At 39.5% G+C, this 20,766-nt stretch overlaps 1 pseudogene; it reads left to right on the top strand.

Annotated features, from left to right (window-relative positions):
* Nucleotides 1-464: 464 nt before the first annotated feature.
* Nucleotides 465-20,399, top strand: LOC140471383 (Ig heavy chain C region, membrane-bound form-like; annotated as a pseudogene).
* Nucleotides 20,400-20,766: the final 367 nt, after the last annotated feature.

The following is a 20,766-nucleotide window of genomic DNA, read 5'->3' as shown; positions in this document are numbered from 1 at the left end:
TCTGGTATGATTTACAAGTTATTTTGTAGTGTGGCGGAGACTTGGAGTGTCCAGAATAAATATGTCCAGTTACTTATTTGGCTGATAATATCTTCGGACTTTAATTTTAGTTTTATTTACTCGTGAATGCATGTTAAAATACAGAGAGCCAACTTCCAATTGAAATTGTTTTGTTGGTTTCAACAAAATATCTGTAAAATTCATCTGAAAAATACTTCAAGCTGTTAAATGTTACTTTCCCCTTCAAAAAACACTTCCTAGCAGGCTAATAAGCAAAACAATATCCCAAGGTGTGTATATATCCATGTTTAAGAATAATCTCGTGTAAATATGAACCCATCTGTTAGGGCTGTGCAAGGTGACACAAGGATCCTGTCTCAGCCTCCAGCAGGAAACCAACAGGCGGAACCTGTAAACCTGCCCCTTCTGATGATCATATAAATCCGGGTCACTGTGCTTTAGTTCAACACTCCTGGATCTGGTTTGTTTAGAAAGCTCTTGACAGAACCGTTTTCCACAAGTTATCAGAATGATCAAGTCAACAATTTTTCTCAGTTTGTTACTGACATTTTTATCATGTGAGTGTTTTTTTGTTCATGTCTCTCTTTGTTACTGTCTCAATGTTCGTCTGCCTCAGGAATGTAAAAGACTCAGGCTTCTTTGTATCAGCATTAATTCTCATGGGTTCTTCTTGTTTTCATTTTTAAAGGTGTCCAGTCGGAGATTGTTTTAACTCAACCAGAGTCAGAGAGTGGCCATCCCGGAGCCACCCTGAAACTGACCTGTAAAACCAGCGGCTTCGATCTTTCCAGTTACTGGATGAGCTGGGTCCGACAGGTTCCCGGACAGGGGCTGGAGTGGCTGCTCAATTACAAAAGTTCATACAGCAGTAACTATGCACCAGCGATTAAGAATCGATTTACTGCATCCAAAGACACTTCAAACAACATTTTCGCGTTGGACATGGAGAACCTGAAGATCGAAGACACCGCCATCTATTACTGTGCAACATACCACAGCGAGAGGAACCAGGGATGGACCCATTCAAAAAACAGCTCAAGGGGACATTTTGCCAATTTCATCGTTCACTGACGGTCAGTACCCGTTTTAAATTCAGTTCAACCAACTGCGATCTGAAACACACCTCCGGCTGCCTTTGACAAACCTATCACAGAGGAAACAGACCATTGAAACTAACAAACTGTGTGATATCACAGGACAATGTTTTTGGCATGTCGTATGTACTGCTGATACTTCCACCAATTAAAGGCTTGGACATAATGTTAGCTTTCATATATCTGACAGTTCGGGAAATGTCTACTAAGCGTGGTCTGCAAACCATGCCGTTAATTCTATAGACTATCAGCACTAAATGTCCATTTCACATGAGAATTGAGACCCAGAGTGTATTCCAGAAAATGTACGGGTCTAAATCACTGTGATACTACAGTGGGTCACAGTGATGTGCACAGTGACATCCTCATACAAAAACCACTGACAAGGGTTTGTCTCAAGCTGGCGATTATTACCATTGAAGGACCAGGAAAATAATGTGAGACTTAATTTAAATCCCATCCAGGAGTGACTAGTTTGGACAAATGTATAAAATTATTCTACTTTCCTCATGTTTATGGCTACATTAATGCACGCCAAACTTGCAAAAGTATTCCGAGCTTTTAAAATACAGTGAATAGGAAAAGCTGAAATATTCCACTAAATAATTTTTAGAAGAGCCTGAATTAATTCTTTCCAGGAATTAATGAAATTAAATATCTGCATTTTACAGCTTGCAGCCCGCCGTAGTATTTGGCACAATGTGTCTCACAGTGACATACTGGGGTGACACTGCAATTATGATCAATACAAAAACCCGTTCCAGACCCCAATGTTTGAAACGAGTCAATGTTTACCTGTACAGACTACCTAAACTCGCATTTCAGTATTAGTTCTGTGGGGTATTGTGCAATTATCGCTGTTTAAATTGTAAATTTAATTCGCAAAAGTGATGATTATTATTGTAGCAGTTGGTGATTTTGAGAATCAGCTCATGTGTTACTCTGTGAAATATAAAACATTATAATAATTTAGTAAGAATGATCAGTATCCACTGTACAATTATAATGTGATGAAGATTTATCGCGACTTCATTTTGACAATGGTTCTGAATATTTAGAATAATGCAGGATTTTGTTTGTTTTTATGCAGCGTCAGTTATTGTGTGACCCAGTCCAGAGAGTGTAACGCTGTGACTATTTTGGTTACTGGGGCCAAGGGACCATGGTGACGGTGACTTCAGGTAAGAACCTTGAACTTTCTTCGTGACTTTATTTTTTACTAACGTTCTATTCATGTGAATAATTCCTGAATTAAATGAAACTTAGATCCTGTGTTGAGCTTGATTTGGTTCCGTTTGAGTTTTGTTAAAACTGATGAGAGACTTACATTAAGTCTCAGAAAATGACTGAAGTCGTTGTGGCGGATTCAGATGCTCAGTGTATATCTTTTTAAAAATCAGATGGGCATTCTGTGTGGCTGACTTCCATGAAACACATAAACTCTCTCAATAAGTCAGGTACAAGCAAAGTTTAGTGACACCCACTATCTGTGAGTTTTATTATCGACAACAAATGATAAGAACTTAAAGATATTGGAAATATCACTAAACAGGATGAAAATATGTTAATTTATTGAATATATTCCCCGGGTGCATAATGCTCTTACCATGATTGCATTTTGTCATTTGAGTTGTTAATTTTGTTGATGACAAGCACGTTGGATATTGCCATGGAATCTTCTTGCGGCATTACATTTCATTCTTTTGATTGGATGCTGATTGTGTTTTATTTGATTTTGTTGAAAAGTTGTATGGGTTCTGGCTTTGCTTTATTTGATTGTGTTGAATTGAGTTGATTCATCTTGTGGAATTGAACTGAGTTTTCATGCTTTCAGTAATCGGTGTTTTATTTCGGCAAAGGGGATTGTCTCTCTGGATGACTCTCAGTTACGAATATCTGTGAAGTTCTTTGTACTGAATCGTTTCGGCGTTTGTTAAACGAGGGGCAATATTTTTTCTGATTGACTGAAAGCACTATATCCGTTTGTAACTGTCTGAAGAACAACTTAACGCAGAAATACGGAAGTGTGAGAAACGGAAAAAAAGCGACGTCTTTTTAGAGCTTTTTTTGAGATACACAATCTCAGTTCTCATTTTAAACGAGTTAAAGTCTGTTTTGAGCAGCCTCATTCAAAATACAATTTGGGACTAAAATCTTAAGCTACCGAATTCATCAGATTTCATAATTGAGACGAACTTATCATAACATTCAATTCTAATGTTTTGTCCATTGAACTCATTTTATTTTGACCTTAAGGCGATTAATCAATAGATGCCTTAAGCTGCTCTGCTGTGCACTGCACAAGATTGACATGATCAGAAATACTAAATGGGTTGGTAATAAATTGAGTTGTTGCCGAAAGTGTTAAAGCTTTAAGCGTTGTTCAATAAGTTATCTCAGAACCATGGCAGCTGTTCTGACTTTTTATTTCTATTTGATTTAATTATTCGCTTGTGTGATGGTGAGCAGTTTTGATGGTATCCAATTTGGGATATTTGTTGTGAGGTTACATTATGTTTTTGGTTCTTTTGAAAATGATTGCAAAGAGACAGTTTTGCTGCAAACACATCATTGATATCAGTGTTGTGATTTGGTAATCGTTATTCAGTTGGTGAGCGAATGTGCTTCGGTAAAATTGAGCTAATATATTGTTGAAGCTGTCTTTGATTTGTACATTGCTTTAGAAATGTTTACATGGTTGTTGATAGTGAACTGCTCCAGTTTCCTCATTCAATGCAATCAGCATTGGAGTTGAACTTTCATTAAACCTAATATTTTAGTGAAAGGCAAATCGCAAAGGATTTTGAAATGAAGGGAAACCAGACACGTTCGGGTGCGCGTTTTATTTGAAAGTAACAATTGAGCACTGGTCTAATCCAAACCTTAAATTCGAAACTCAGAACTTAATTTACTACTTAAATCACAAAGTTTGTCTTGAAACAGTTTACAAGTCACAAGAAATATAAATATAATTTCAAAAGTATAATGTTCTAATTTTTCTTGTCATTGAGCAAAAATGCCATTACTGTGATATCATTAATCAAGAATTACTTTTCAGTTCCGCTGTACCCGACACACAAGTTTCCTGGCTGGAAGAGATCATTGGAAAAGACGATTAAGAAATTCTGCTCCAAATATTTCGATGCTGAACAAATTGGTTTCACTGAATTGATCAGCTTCTCAGTTTAACTTGAAATGATTAATTCTTGTATATCTGATTAAATTAGATTTACAGGATTAAATAATGTAACATTAACTGAGTGATTAAATCCATGCCATGCTTTAGATGTTCCCAATCCGTGTGTTTTAAGTAAATAGATACATTTTACAACACATCGGAACTGAAGAATCATTCATTAGGAAACAGCTGCTATAGTCGATTGTGTCACCAAGTCTAGATTTCGAATCAATTAAAATAATCCATCATCAACTCACCATGGGAATAAATGATGCAAAATCGGAGATTTTAAAGATTCCCTTCGGCTCAACAAGTCCAAACCCACGCTGAGCAACCACCCAGACACGTTCCCCGACGTTTACCCCGAACACTATGGGCAATTCAGCTTATCCATATCGCCTAACCTGCACATCTTTGGAATGTGGAAGGAAACGGAAGCATCCACAGGAATGCCATCCAGACACGGGGAGAATGCGTAAATTCCATGCAGACAGATACCCGAGGTGGGAGTTGAACCCGGATCCCCTGGCACTGAGAGGCAACAGTGCGAACCACTGAGCCACCGTGCCACCCCCATAGTTTTCCTGTCCATGCATTCCAAAAGTTGCAGAATTAACAAATTTAGAGAAGACAGAAACTGGAGGGTAGTAGAGCACATTGTTTATTTAGACACTGAGAATAGAGTAATATTCATTTCAATTAATATACTGGCGCGATGTTTGGAATGTAGCAATCTGAATGAGATTGTTCACGTTAGTTAAGTGTTGATGATCATTTATTTCGACATTAGTTAATGCAGACAGAAACTATTTTCAATTCATACATTTTCTTTTTAAAAAATCGTTCTTTACAAAGAGCGATGAAGGAAAATAACTTGCCATTGCCAAGCACACCTGAGAGTAAATACTTGCCCTAATGGATCCAACAGACATGAATTTACACAATGGAATGCAGTATTGGTTTTGAGCAGTGCGTGCAAAATTTCCAAAGTTCAAGAAATCTTTTAAGAATATGCAGAAATAATTTAGAGAATATTCTATTTCCGCCGGAACTGTGCTTCAGTTGGTGAAATGGTACACCTCAATATTTTTCTTATTTACAGTCATAATTAAGTTGATTAAATCAGTAGGTAATCTAACTTCATTGTGAAAACGTTCTGAGAAGCATTGATGCTTTCTCTCTGGCTCGTCCCTATTATGAAAGTTAAATTGCAGTGAATACATTTGATGTGACGAATTGATATATCTGCTCAGATCAAGACTGTTGTACAGTGTGTTCCCGTGTTATCTCGACCGAGTTGTCAGCTGTTCCTGACCAGTTGTAAATCGACCGGTTCGTACACCTGAATCTTAGACAGTTCAATTTCATGTGGCGCTTCAAAACCACTTTTGTCTGCCAGAAATTAGGCACCACAGAATTGAGAGACCTGACTGAATTGTTACAATCCGAATAAACACTTCAGTAACAAAAGTCAAATTGTAGACCCCTGAAGTCAATTGTTAGCAATGAAGGATATATCATTCAGTGAGACAGAGGGAAATATGCTGCATATTTTATTTGTGTCTCTCTTGTCAATGACACATTCAGTGGCACAATGTGGAATCAAATTATTCAGAACTCATTGTCTGCATGTAATGTTACTGGCAAAGGTGATGTTACACTTGCAAAGATTCTAATCCATTTCAACCTAAGCAGACCATCTGGTGCAGCGACATACAAAGGGTTAAGAGGAAGGGCGTTCTCAGTTGAAAGCCAGTTAAATTTAAATTTATGGCAACGCAAATCCTAGTTTTATTCCTCTCCAGTTCCCATAGAGCTTGAACAATTCGGAATTGCTATCAAAGCATTCTTGGATAATTGTTGAAATGCTACTTTCATCTTGTAAGCATTTTGTAACAATCCCTGGTTGCTGAAATCCTTGGTTAATTATTAACAAATTTGTGCACTCTCAAACCGGTGGTCTGTGTTGTCGGAGATTGTGTTCAGATCTGTTATAACGTAGTGGTAGTGTCTCTGACTCTGAGACAGGTGGTTTGTGTACATTTACAACCTGCTAGAGAGGAATGTAATACCATGTCTCTTCTGGTTAATTCGGGGGAATAACCATTGAGTTCTTTGAGTACTGTTGGAATGCCACTCACAGAGGCCTGTGAAATCGATTTAATCGCTGTCCAGACCTGGGCCTCAGGTATTAGACAGAAGGTTGGCGGTTTGGAGCCTTTTTCAAATCAATATTTGTCACAGGCTTTTGGGAATTGTGAGCTGGGTTAATAGTGTAACTCCTCAAAGAAATCTGGAATTTTGACTGGCTGTTCTATCAATACCATTTATAACTAACCCACGATTAATTATTCCCAAAGCATATTTGATGACATTAAGTCGGAGCAGTTTTGGTTTGTATCAAACCATTACTGTGAGTGAATTTGACTGTTCAGTCTGGTGGGATTTTGGTTGAATCCAACACTTTGGTGGTAGCTTTTCAACTAGTTTTCAACTGATATCTCAGATCATCCAGTACATCTTCTTATAATGCTTTTCCAACAGAAGTCAGGTAAACTTAATCACCGTCTAACTCAATAGGTATGAGTTCTCGTTCAAGAAAATATGAAAACAATTTGCTGCAGAAGGATCACTGCACTTGAAATGATAAGCTTCCTTTTTCTGCACAGGAACTGCCCGACCTGCCGCTTTTCTTCAGAGAATTCTGTTTTTAATTCGGATTTATCGCATTCAAAGTTTGTTGTTTCTTTTAAAAAAGAATTCCTTTATATGAAACAAGTTGTTCAGAGAGAAAATATATTCTACCAAATTGTGAATTTTCATAAATATTTAGTACCTAGTCATCGTTGAAAGTGAGTGATCTGGCGTAGAGCCATAATTTCAGAAGAAGCTGTATGATGAAATAACAACCTGTTCCAGAGGGCAATGGCTGCTGTATAGAATTATAGAATCTCTACAGTGTGGAAACAGGCCATTTGCCCCAACAAGTCCATATCTACCCTTTGAAGAGAAACACACCCAGACCCATTCCCCTGCCCTGTAGACCATACATTTAACGCTAATGAACACATCTAAATTACATATCCCTGAACACCACGTGCAATTTAGCATGACCAATTCAACTGAACTTTGCATCTTTGGAGTGTACTTAGACGGGAGTTATTCTGACCACTCAAATAGAGAATGTCGATGCTCCTGTTCCAAATAATCAACAGGAATATTTTAAGAACATTTTCAACAATTAATTCGTTGAAATATTTTAGTAAATAGTGTTCAGCACCTTTGCTAGCTGAATTAATGACACAAAGATAGGAAGGTATAATCTGGAGTAAAACACTCAGCCCCTTGAGCTATTCCACCACTTACTTAAAACATGGTACATTTGCGAGCTAACCTTTGACTAAAACTCTTTAACACATCTGATTAACAAGCAATAACTATCTCAGATTTAATGATTCAACTGCACGTAACAGAGGGAGACACCATTTCTGAAAGGCATTTGTGTATGTATGTAATGTGACACAATAAGGCTGTAATTAATTGCTCGTGAAAATAAGTTTTAAATTTCTGACAATTTCCAACTCAATCATCCCAATCGTCAGGTCCCTTTAATTAAACATTATATTTCTTTATTCCAGGGAAGTATAATGTATGATTGCCGTGCTAAAAATGAGGAAAGCTTCTTGCCCATTAAATGATTAAGAAGTGGTTCACTGGAAGTACAACCAAACGACACACAACAAAACTATTGAGCACGTCATCTTTGTGTGGACACGCAAGCGCCAGAATAATCTTCATTTTTTCTAGTAGTTATTTGCATCTGTAGATAGGCGTGGAAATGTTAGGAATTTTGCATCTCCTTGAGAGATCAGTCGACTTTGGCCTCCTTGACTTTCTGACATTTGTGTGGTATTAACATTTTCACAGCTCTGTCAGGAAGTGAGTTCCATGGCTGTGATCCAGAAAGAGTAAAGGGCCAATGAAAGAATTGCAAGTCAAAATGTAGTAATGTTTGGAGGAACAATCACCAGTCTTACCCACACACGATAAGATTGAACCCTTTTTTGTACTGTTCAACTAAAGAATGAACCTTTGGATTGCTCTGTCACCGAAAGGGTTTGAGGTCAAAACATCAAATGATTTCAAGAAGGTGATAGTTTTTTCAAGAGTTGAAGGAAACAATAGATATGTAGGGAAAAAAAAGTTGAACCGTGTACAACATTGGTTGAAAATTGTGAAGAAATTGAATGGGGCCTGGTTGTTAAGTTTCACATAACAGCAAAATTGTTTCTATAATTGACAATAAAAGTTATCTGAAAGAACAACGAGATCATGATCAGCTGGGCCAATGGGCAGATAGAGATCAGTTTCAACTGAATATGAGTCATTGCATCTTGGGAACAGAAATCAGGAAACAACCTGAAGTGAATGGAAGTGCACTGGGTCGTGATGTCGAACAGAAGCACCTAGGGATTCAGATACATAGATTCGTACAGAGTTAATGATATGGCAATGGGTAGCTTTGTCGAACGTAGGGACCTGAGGGATCAGATACATATATTGTTGAAAGTGGTGTCTCAAGTAGCTGGCGTGTTGAAGAATATGTTTGTAAAATGTTTTCTCATTGCACACAGCATTGAGTATAAAGGTTGGGAGTTTGTGTTGCAACTGGACTTGACATTGGAATCAACTGCCAGAGGAAGTGGCAAATGCAGATCTAGTTAGAAAATTTCCAAGACATTTGGACAGATACAGGAAGTGAATAGATCTGGATTGATATGGGCCAAATGCAGGCTAATGAAATTTGTTTAATTTGGGAAACCTGGTTGTCATGGACGAGCTGGGCCGAACGGCCTGTTTCTGTGTTGTATGACTCTCTGAATCTCTGACATTATGGTGGAGTAGGCTGAAAGTTGGAACCTGGTGATCTAGTGAGGAGGGAGGTTGGTGATGTGGTAGATTTTGAGCTGATAGGCCGTGAGGTGTTGGGTGGCTGCTGGGTAAGCTTGCATGCACCTCGTCTGGCAGGGTGGCATCAAAGAAAATCATAATGGTCACAAGGAAATAACTTGGTCGCATTGTGCTTGGTAGGTCCTTTGAGCAGCAATGCAGGGTGTCTCCCTGGTGCCAAGATGGTTAATTGAGTGGCCAGCAGGCTGCAGGGCTGGTTAGTTGAGAGCTGAGGAGGGTGCAGGGCTGGTTATTTGGAGGTGGGCAGCGTGCCAGGCCAATTTGTTGAGAGGTCAACAGGGTGCAGGGCTGGTCAGTTGTGAGGTGGGGAGGGAGTCAGATTGGTTAGTTTAGTGTTAAACAGGGTGTCAGACTGATTAGTTTAGACATTGGCAAGACGTCAGACTGGTTAGTTGAGAGGTTGGCAGAGTGTCAGACTGGTTAATCGAGAAGTGGGCAATGTGTCGGACTGGTTAGTTGAGAGGTGGGCAGGGTGTCGGACTGGTTAGTTGAGAGGTGGGCAGGGTGTCGGACTGGTTAGTTGAGAGGTCGGCAGGCTGCCGGGCTGGTTAGTTGAGAGGTGGGCACGGTGTCGGACTGGTTAGTTGAGAGGTGGGCAGGGTGTCGGACTGGTTAGTTCAGAGGTAGGCAGGGTGTCAGACTGGTTAGTTGAGAGGTGGACAGGCTGCCGGGCTGGTTAGTTGAGAGGTGGGCAGGCTGCCGGGCTGGTTATTTGAGAGGTGGGCAGGCTGCCGGGCTGGTTAGTTGAGAGGTGGGCAGGGTGTCAGGAAGTTTAGTTGATCGCCGGAGCAGAGTGCTGGACTGTTTCAGTGACAGAAGTTCATTGTGCTGATGTGACACGTGGATATGATGTCAAAATGTATAGCTCGAAGTGTGGCGAAGGACAGATGGGAACAGAGCTCGGATGCAATGTGCACAGGTTGACTTGGGTATGATGAGAGATCAGTGGTGAAGGTCTGAGTTCATATCTGGGGGAGGGATATCCTGTCAGGGGTTGTGAAAAGTCTGGTGTCAGGACTAGATTCACCAAGGACCAGGTGCAGTGTAGCAGGAGTGGAATTGAGTGAAAGGAATCGAGATTAAATTCTTGTCTGGAATATGGATTGCCTTGAATGTGTGTTATCTCTTGTGATAAGGGTCATGTGTTCCGAGGGTGAATGAGCGTGTAAAAGTGGAGGGGTTGTCAATGTGAGTGGAAATTGAGGTTGAGAAGAGAGTCAGAGCGGTGGTTAGTCTGAGACGTTAGAGTTTTACCATGAAGTGCTTGTAAGTTTGTTGGTTATTGACGTAAAAGAGTCCTTGTTCATTTCTCGAATGATATTCACATAAATACTCAGTTCAGCTCGCTGTCACATTCCAAAGTCTCTGAACCTTAATGGTCCTCTGTATTTCAGAGGTCTCCAGAATTCAGATAATTGCCAAGTCGATCATTGAGCTTCCAGATAATTCGCATGATATCAGCTGTGACAAGCATTCTCTCAGTCCCAGTGCCCTGCAACTGCCTTCTTTCCAGAGAGTAGATTCTGACTGACATTGATAAGCGAGGAAGGGATACTGGACTCGAAACGTTCATTCTGGTTTCGCTACACAGATGCTGCCAGTTGTTGGGTTTCTCCTGCAACTTCGGTTTTTATTTCCAATTCCAACTTCAACGTTTTCTTGGTTTGCATTTTGTGAAACGACTCTGCTCATCACCTGCAATCCAATGAAAGTGTTCGTTGGTGAGATTTTCTAACAGTAACTTTTCGTGGGATCAGGGTGTTCTTATTTCTAAGTTTTATATAGTAATGGTCAAGGTCGAGGGCATGTTCCTGGAGAGGGAACCAATAGATCAAGATCAACGACTGATTGGAAACAAAAATAAACTCAACGTTTGCTGAAGACTTTAGCAGGAACACACTAGCATACATTTACAGCTGAGGAAACATTTGGGTAACCAATAAGGTCGAATTAACAGAAAGTAACTTGCTCAATTGTTCATTCTATCCTAGAGACTGCATCTCCCCCCACACTTTATGGACTGGTCTCCTCCTGTCAGCAACACAATGCCGACGGTTCTGTGATCTTTGGTTGTTTGGCCATGGACTATTCCCCTGACGTTACCAAGGTGACCTGGAAGAAAGGTGGGAACCCAATCACGACTGGATTGAAGACTTATCCATCCGTGAGAAACAAGAAGGGAGCTTACACCCTGAGCAGCCAGTTAACCCTGCCTGAGTCAGAAGCGGATTGCAGCAAAATCTCCTGTCAGGTTCAACACAGCGGGTCAAAGCAGAACACTGGAATGCCATGTAAGTCTTGTGGGAACTGAAGCGAACAGCACATCTGTGGTTAACATGATTTGGGCATTAGTTATAATACATTTGACATAGCCATAGAGATATACAGCACAGGGAAAGGTCATTCGGCCCATCCAGTCCAAGCCAATCAATAACAGCCCCCTAACTATTCCAGTTCAATATGTCCACAATTGATCCATTGCTTTGTGTGACTTGGCATTTCTTATATCCATCTAAATATTTCTCACATATTATGCGGGGCTCAGCCTTGACATGACTTACTGGCACTGAGCTACAGAATCACACCCTGTGTGTGATTTTGTTTTCCCCGATATCCTCCTGTCCTTAATTGTTAATTGTCCCTAACCCTATGCCCTTGAGTCATTGCTCCATCCATGAAGGGGAAAGGTTTTGTTCTGTTTACTCTGTGTATGTCTACCATAATTCCAGACATCACAATCATCTTCTCTCTCAATCTTCTCTGTTCCAAGGAAAACCCCAGTTTGGTGAATCACATTTCATAATTAAAAACTTCCAGCCCAGGAAACATCCTGGACTATCTCAACAACGCTGCCTTCTGTCTAATCACATTCCTTCCGTAACATGCAGTCCTATACTACACATGATGCTTCATGTCTGACTTAACATGTATTTCATTAATTTCCAATATCATCTCCCAACACCTGATGTAAATGTATTGGCTCATAAAAGCAAATACCCTTCACACATTCTTAGCCTTTTTATCCCTCTGCCACATTAGTAGAAGGGATCGATGGGCATGCAATCCTTTTCAGGGTTCCACCATCGAAACCATAATACCTCTTCGTTTCTTCTGACCAAGTGCATCACCTTACACTTATCCAGAATGATTTTAATTTGCCATTTTTCAGCACAAGTAGCCAACCCTTCTGTATCTTGCTGCAATCTAAAGGTATCATGGTCACTCCCTGCCAACTCGGCAACTTTTGCTTCAGCTGTGAACCTACCAGCTAAATCTTCTGCAGTATATTCTAAATCACTTTTACATAATTGAGGCATCAATAAATATACACTGAATCCTGCAGAACACCACTAGACATATACTTCCAGCCACACAAACATCCTATGGCCATTATCCTCTGCATTCTGCCACTCAGCTTCCTCAGGATTCAATTCGTCAAATTGACTTGACGACAACTGGCTCTGATCTTTACTATCTTCTGGACATCGACTTATTTCTTTGAAAACTACCATCAAATTGCTCAGACATGACTTCCCGTCAATAAAATCGTGCTGAGAATTGTTGATTCATCTTCCAGATGAAGTTTAATTTCCCTCTCCATAGTTACAATATATTCCCTACTACTGAGTCTAACTTGAGCCCAGCCTGTGGTTTCATTGCTTTTCCCTTCATCCATCCAGCATAACAATACCACACTGGCAGTTTTGCCATATCCCCTGTGGCCAGGAATTAAAAATTATTGCCAACGACCCACTACTTCATCCTTTGCCTGGCATACATTTTATCTGCCCTGGAAATATATCTATTTTTCTTCCAGCAAGACAGAACATCACATCATCTATCCTAATTCCTGAAAAAACATCATACTTCTTCATGTTTTCTATACCCACATATTCCCTCACACTGGTGAACATCAACAATTTTTACCGCCCTTCTACATCTTTCCCTGTCTCGCTTGAAGGCATTATATTAGGAATATTGAACTCCACTCTTGCCCCTCTCTCAACATGTCTCCATGATATCAAGTGCACACTTCCTCCTTCATGCCGTTAACTCATCTGCCTTGTTTATCATGCTCCTTTCATTGAAATGAATACCATTCAACCTTACTATCTCACCCTCTGATCTAACTGACTTTCTTGACTTCCTTGCTGTGACCTCTAATTTTTATCATTACATTGTCATTATCACATCGTCCTGCTAATTGTACTGTGTTGATTTCATCTTCTATAGCACTCTGCATAATTCTGATACTTGTAATGTTAAGGTTAGTATCTATTAGCCATAATAGAATTAGTTATAATAGAACTGAATGTATTTGTTATCAAATTTGTCAGATAATTTATGCATTGTTTTTCATAAAGGCCCATTTCTCGAGCCAACTCTTCTTCTCACCGTGAGTCCCAGTGAAGAAATCGCAAGCAGCAAGTTTGCAACCATCGTGTGTTCAATCATTGATTTCCATCCGAAGGAAATCTCCGTGACATGGTTGAAAAATGGCCAATCCGTGGATTCTGTTGTCTTCACGTCTCCTGTGTGTGAGGCGAATGGAAACTTCTCGGTGATGAGTCGGCTGACAGTCCCTTATAGTGAATGGTTCAACAGCGCAGTGTATACCTGCCAGGCCACTCATGGAGAGAACACTCAAAGTCAAAACATCACCACACCCCAGGGTAAGACATACAGACGATAGAACTAGAAATCATTTTGAACTCCGATGTCAATCAGATGCACACATTTATCAAATTTAGTGAACAGCACTAAGGTGTAGAGCATCCCATTCACAAACGTGTCATGTATTTCAGCTTGAGTGTTACATTAGCATTGCTCATAATTTAACATTATGTCAAATCAGAAAAGCATGTTTCCCTCCATATTGAAGACATATAGACAGTGAGCTGGATTAATAGTCTTTTTTTAAAGTAGTTTGTTGGCTGACCACACTTGGAGAGGCAGACTGCCGAATTCATGCCTGGTGACTGGCTTAAGGATAAAGGAGTTAGGGGTGGAGGAGGGGTGCGTGTCTTGTGGGGGCAGGGGAGCAGGGTCAGAGAGTTATTTCTTTGAAACTTAGAACATGCTGCTGGCCGAGATTGGGTGAACGTGGAGTAAATGTTTTGGCCAGTAGGCCAGAGTAGGCCAGGAGGGCATATCCTCAGAGTCAAAGGGTGCACCATTTGGAACTGAGATGGGGAAAAACTTCTACAGCCAGTGGGGTTGCAGGTGTGGAATTCATTGCTGCAGAGGGTTATGGAGGCCAAGTCAGTGACTGTCCTTAAGGTAGCGATAGATCGGTTAGTACATGGAGAAGGCTGGAGAATGGCGTGGAAAAACATACCAGCCATGATCGAATGGCAGGGCAGACTCGATTGGCCGAACTGCCTCATTCTGCACCTTTATCTTACGATCTTGTGGTCTCAAAATGACATGGTAAAACATGCAGCGACCCTTCTTTCAAAATAAATCAAAATGTGTTCAATGCTTCATTTCCAGCTCAGGAATGAACTGTTGTCCTTGGGCATTGTTAGTCATAGATTTTATCTGGTACTGAGCTCTTCAACTTCATTCATGGGACCAGGCCGCGGACCAAGTTGGTCTCACATTTGATTAATCTGGATAAACATGACCTAATTGAGCCTCTTTAAGTTACTCTCTGCAATTAGTGGATGTGGCAGGAGAATACATTCTAGTGGTAAGGCTAAAGTAGGGATGAACGATCTATGAAATTGAGTTAGGCTGATTGAGCCCAGGTTGAGGATGGAAATGTTCATGCAGTGAGCAGTGGAAATCTGAATAATACTTGCGCAAATTTCCATCAAGTTGGTAGAATAATTGAAGACACTCGTATTTGTTCAGTCTTTGTTCTACTAAGAAATTCACTGTTTTGTTTTTAGATCTACTCCAAGTTTGACAGGAGTAATAATATCTCATAGTATGTTTTAGAGAATGATCTCACACTAATAATGTCAATTATTTTCAATAACGTTAAACAGGTTGAATAGAATTTCTGTGACTGATCACTGCCCCTGTAACACCTTATATCCTCTGAAAATGCATGAGAACAAAGACAATAATTATGATTGATTACAATTTGCTCAAACTTGGGGATGTAATTTGGCATTCAGAATGCCCAGCAGCATTTGCAAGTAAATTTCATGAACATAGAAATGAAGTCGTTATATTCAGATTACTCTTGTTACAAGTATCAATGGATGGTCGTAATTGAGAGAAGAACTCTAGAAGAAAGGTAATTCCATGTGTTACGCCGTGGTGTCTTTGATTTTACTTTGTCACAGGTTTCACTTGTGACAAATCCAGTGTTCTATATGAATTATTACACGGTGCATGTTATAGATAATAACAAATGATTTCACAAAACAAAATATATAATCAACAGGAACAATCATTTCAGCAATATTTGGAAGCTGACATGTCAAAGGTGGTTTCTTCACTTCATGTGGGAGTAGCCTGAAGGCTCGGTGTTTTGATTCTAAAGAGGCATTTTTCATTGATTTGATTTCTGTTTCATAGGAGTTAATGAGTGCCACGATTACACAGTTAAAATCCTACCACCACCAGTAGAACAGGTCTTACTGGAGGCGACAGTGACATTAACCTGTGTTGTGTCCAATCTTCCTTCTGGAGTCAATGTCACCTGGATACAAGAAAAGAAGACTCTGAAATCAGAGATTGCTAACCAGCCTGGAGAAGATCCCGACAGCGTGATCAGCAAATTGAGCATTTCAACCGAATCCTGGCTGAGTCACGTTAGTGTTGAATGTGTGGTGAACCATCCATACCTCCCGACACCTCTGAGAGACTCCATCCGCAAGGAAAATGGTGAGTGGTGAGAGGAACGAACAAAGTATTCCACGTGTAATCTCGATCCAGTTACATACATGGCATGCTTAGATTGGCTCCAAATAACTTGGCAGCATGAAAGATGTGTCTGATGGCAGGATAGCTAAACATCTGATTGAGAACAAAATGGACTAAAGATTGATCTTTTATGATTATAAGTCAAATAAAGTGGGAAGAAACCTGATTTGTATTTTTAACATCAGCAATGACAAATGTACAGGATGTATTAGTTGTGGGTTAGAAACATGGAGTCGACTTTCGAATTAAAATCGTTACTCGTAATGCATAGAATGGATATCATTCTGCTGGTTTAGAAAATGAGAGCGTATAAAGCCCAAATTAAAAAAAACAAAACTGGCATATTTTAATATGTAGTGAAATGCAAAATTGATTCTGGATTTTTATAATTGATTTATATTTGTTTCAAATATTCTGCAGGAGAAAAGCTACTGGAGCCATCAGTGTCTATCCTCCTGCCACCAACAGAAGATGTTTCTGCTCAGAGGTTTCTCTCCCTCACCTGTTTAGTGAGAGGTTTCTCCCCCCGAGAGATCTTCATCAAGTGGACAAACAATGACAAGCCGGTGAATCCCAGTAACTACAAGAACACCGAGGTGATGTCGGAGAGCGAGAATACCTCCTTCTTCATGTACAGCCTGTTATCCATTACAGCAGAGGAGTGGGCCAGCGGTGCTTCTTACTCCTGTGTGGTGGGACATGAAGCGATTCCATTGAAGATCATCAACAGAACAGTCGATAAATCCAGCGGTATACCGAGTTTTGTGAACATTTCACTTGCACTGATGGACACGGTTAATTCATGTCAATAAAAAACTCAAAGTTGCTTTTAATAATTCAACAAAAGTAATAAAGCTTTTTCCTCAAATTGTGATTTAAATATACAACCGTTTAATTAATTGTGTTTCCCACTTTTACTTATATTCCACCTGTAAAGTTAAGTTGGATTATTAACAGGTCTAAAACTCGTGTCTTGTGCAGTTAATGTTCCCTGCTCAGGTCAACTTAGGATCAGAGGCAGAGTAAAGCTCACTCAATACCAGATTCTGCAAAGAACCTTATCCATCTTACATTCCATTAAAACGAAATCTTAAAATGCCCAATTTCTCTCAAGTAAAGACCACGGATTTTGAACTTTGTTTTCCTGATTCCCCGATTGCACATTCTCACAAAATTCATGTCGGCTTTAAACTGCCACAATGCAACAATTGGGAACGCAATCTTAAGAGACATTTGGAATTAGTTTTGATTGGAAAATGCCAATCGCAAACAGTGCAGAGTAAGTTGAATATGACACTTGTTTCTGTGGAACGAGGGATGTTGTACCAGTGCAGTGGTTGACAGAATGCATCTTTATTTCCACACCAAAGAGACCCGAAATGAAGGTTATTGTTGTTGAGCCCAGGTAGGGGGAGAGGGGAATTATTAATGGTCTGTACTCTTACTCACTCTGCAGAGTTTTCAAGATAGAAGTCCTCTGTAATGTAACCCAGTTTCTGACAGTAACTGTCAGCTTCTTCTATCCTGTTCGAAGATTCCATGTTTCCATGCAAAATAATACCTTTGTGTCTGCACAATTCGATTGACTCTATTAATCGTTTGTTAACATTGACTCCCCTTAATCCAAAACTGGTATTTACATCATCCCAGTGTGTAGCGCATAGTTTTGTCTCAGTTTTCTGGAGCACAAGGGATAAATTCTTGTATTCGAACATCTGACATCATTTTGCTTCAAGTACAGAACATTTGTAGATATTTTGTAATCAGCATGTTCAGAAATGCAACTCTGCATATCTGGAGTAGTGGGGATTTGTTCTCAGGTCTCTTGTCTCAGAGACAGAAATTCTTTCGCTGTAACAAAAGAGTTGCTCACATCGAGGGCCGAATGGCCTGTTCTGCGCTGTATTGTTCTATGTTCTAAAGCATCTATCTCTCCACGACGATCAGAAATGTTCCTGACAACATCAGGGTCAGATATAAATGTTGACAATTCATAAAAACTGGAACAATAATGCAAATTACAATCTAGTATTAGAGCTGAAACAGTTACAGAGAAATGCTCACAAATACACATGTAAAAACACATACACAGGCTCTCACCTAAAGACACATGCTTATGCACACACATAAACGTGCACAGAGATGAACTGTCACACACTCTTATATACACAGAGCCACACATGCAAATAGTACTTGAACACTCATCTAAACTCCCACAAAAACGCACGTACACGGAAAGAATAGCACGTGCACAAGTGAACAAGGATATCCACACATAATTACGAAAAGCATAGACGCAAATTAATACACAAATGGACATGGCTGCATTTCTATTCATGCAGCATAATGCTGACCGACATACATTCATACGCACAAAGATACAACATCTGAAAAATGTCCTCCCACATGTAAACTCACACAGGCACATATGAGCACAGGGTTAGACATTAATATTATTATTTTTTAATTTTCATAATCACAAACATATGATTTCAGAGGCAGCTTAATTTATTTTTAAACCACTTTGATCAGTACGTATATATGGTCACACACACACACACATAAATTCAGAGTCTCACGTGCAGACGCACAAGTAATGGGGCGTTTATTAAACAAGGAGAATGGTACAAGCGTCAGCAAACATCCACACATAATAACACAAAAAAACACATCCGGCAATGGTTTAGGATAGATTGCCATACAAGCAGAGATCATCACGCAAATACAAACATTCACCAAACATGACGTTGCATGCTCACATTTATTGAGCACAAACATGAAAATAACCGAATGTAGGTAGGACCTGAAATGGACAGATCCTGCTGTCTATTGGTCGGATGGCACTGACGAAAACTAGACAAGGACATTAAATGATAGACATAGGCGTCAAAGAAGTGCCATTTTAGCATGATGATGCTTACGCATTGTGAAGGGAACAAGATTTACATACAACAAGCACGTGAGCACATCATCAGTAAATAATATGAGCATGTTTATTCATGCACACACTCCAAAATGGGCAGGTGTAATCTAAGAGACACGCATTACCACATCCACAAACACAAGGAAAAATATACACATCAAGCAGCAGAAAAAATAAATTAAGAGAGACATGGACAAAAACTTATTCCTAAATATGCAGATCCTATAAACAAAAATATGAAGCGATGTTTTTACTGTGGATGAAATTTATATTCGTGACTTACCAAACAATTGGTCACCAATATATCATGAAGATGAGAACCATATTTGAACCTTCATCCAGTAATGGACAAAATATTGAACTAAACTGCAGTCACAGCCCATATTTAAAATATAATGATAAAATTAAAATATTTGTTCTCTGTAAGTATTCTTCAGATGATAATATTCTTCAATAATAGATTAAAAGGCAAAGTAATTCGAAGTTTTCCAGCACGGACAGTAAGGAAAATTGTACAGTTAGTTTTAGTAATTTCTTGCTGAGAGTCAGTAATGCATTAATACATGCAGATAGAGAGTCAAACCTGAGAAACACCTGACTGCCTAAAGAAGATGTAGCAGTCTCTAATTACAATACTAAGGTGCAGATAGATCAGTCAGGATCAATAAACAATCTGAATACGTTCTCTCGGTTTTATATTCATAGATTCAATAGATCGCACTTGGATTGAAGACTATGAGGATGATAATGGCAACATCTGGACAACTGCTTCCACATTCATCACCCTGTTCTTCCTGAGTATTTTCTACAGCGCTGCCGTCACTCTGGTGAAGGTGAGAGTAATCAAATATTTCACACAGCAAGGAGCTCCAGATGTTTTGTGAAATAACAAAGTGTGCCACTGAATGCAACTGAGAACCTGAATACATCGGATCATAAACATCTGCATCATGACTTTATCTGTCTTTTCCAGGTTAAGTGAATGAGTTGTGGACACCGTAGATTTTCCTCATCTGCTTATCAAGTCTTCTGAATTCCCAATCTACAATCTGTCCTGTTGCTGACTCGAAGAGTGAGATCACTTAAGTTTGTCAGTGTGTAACTAAGAAAAATATTGATGGCCTTTCGTTTTCACTTTGATATCTTTGAGATTATTATAGTTGGAATAATTTATAGCTTACCAATTCAATTTGTTTTTTTTACTTGTTCCTTATTCAGAATGGTTGCCTCCCTTATATGTTGAGCCCTTGTATTCTCTTTCTGGCGATTGTTACAGATGTACATAAAATTCACGGCTCATACTGCATGCAACCTCGTCTCAATGTAGCATCCAGTCAATGTGTTCACTTCTATTAACTTTAACATAAGCTTTTCGATAAAAATGCTTCTGAAGTGGTTAATAAATCTTGAATGAAATGCACTAACTTTGAGTTTGCTTGATTCTTTTTTCAAGGCCAATAAGTAATAATATATTTTCCCAAGTTTACACGTCCCACTCCCTTCCCAAAAACACTTTTCACTTGATCTGTCCAGTTATGTTTCATTCAGTCAGAAGGTTAATGCTGCACCATCAAGTGGACCACTAATATAAATGCATCTTTCACACTGTCTATCTTCTAGAATTCTCCAGAGGCAGAATGATTAGACACCATTTCCTCTTAAGCACAAATCGTCACGCCCACGGGTCACGTAATAATAAA

This window comes from Chiloscyllium punctatum, chromosome Y (assembly GCF_047496795.1).
Source record: "Chiloscyllium punctatum isolate Juve2018m chromosome Y, sChiPun1.3, whole genome shotgun sequence".
Taxonomy (NCBI): Eukaryota; Metazoa; Chordata; class Chondrichthyes; order Orectolobiformes; family Hemiscylliidae; genus Chiloscyllium; species Chiloscyllium punctatum.
The sequence above is the reverse complement of the archived record's forward strand: the minus strand, read 5'-3'. Positions and strand labels throughout refer to the sequence as shown.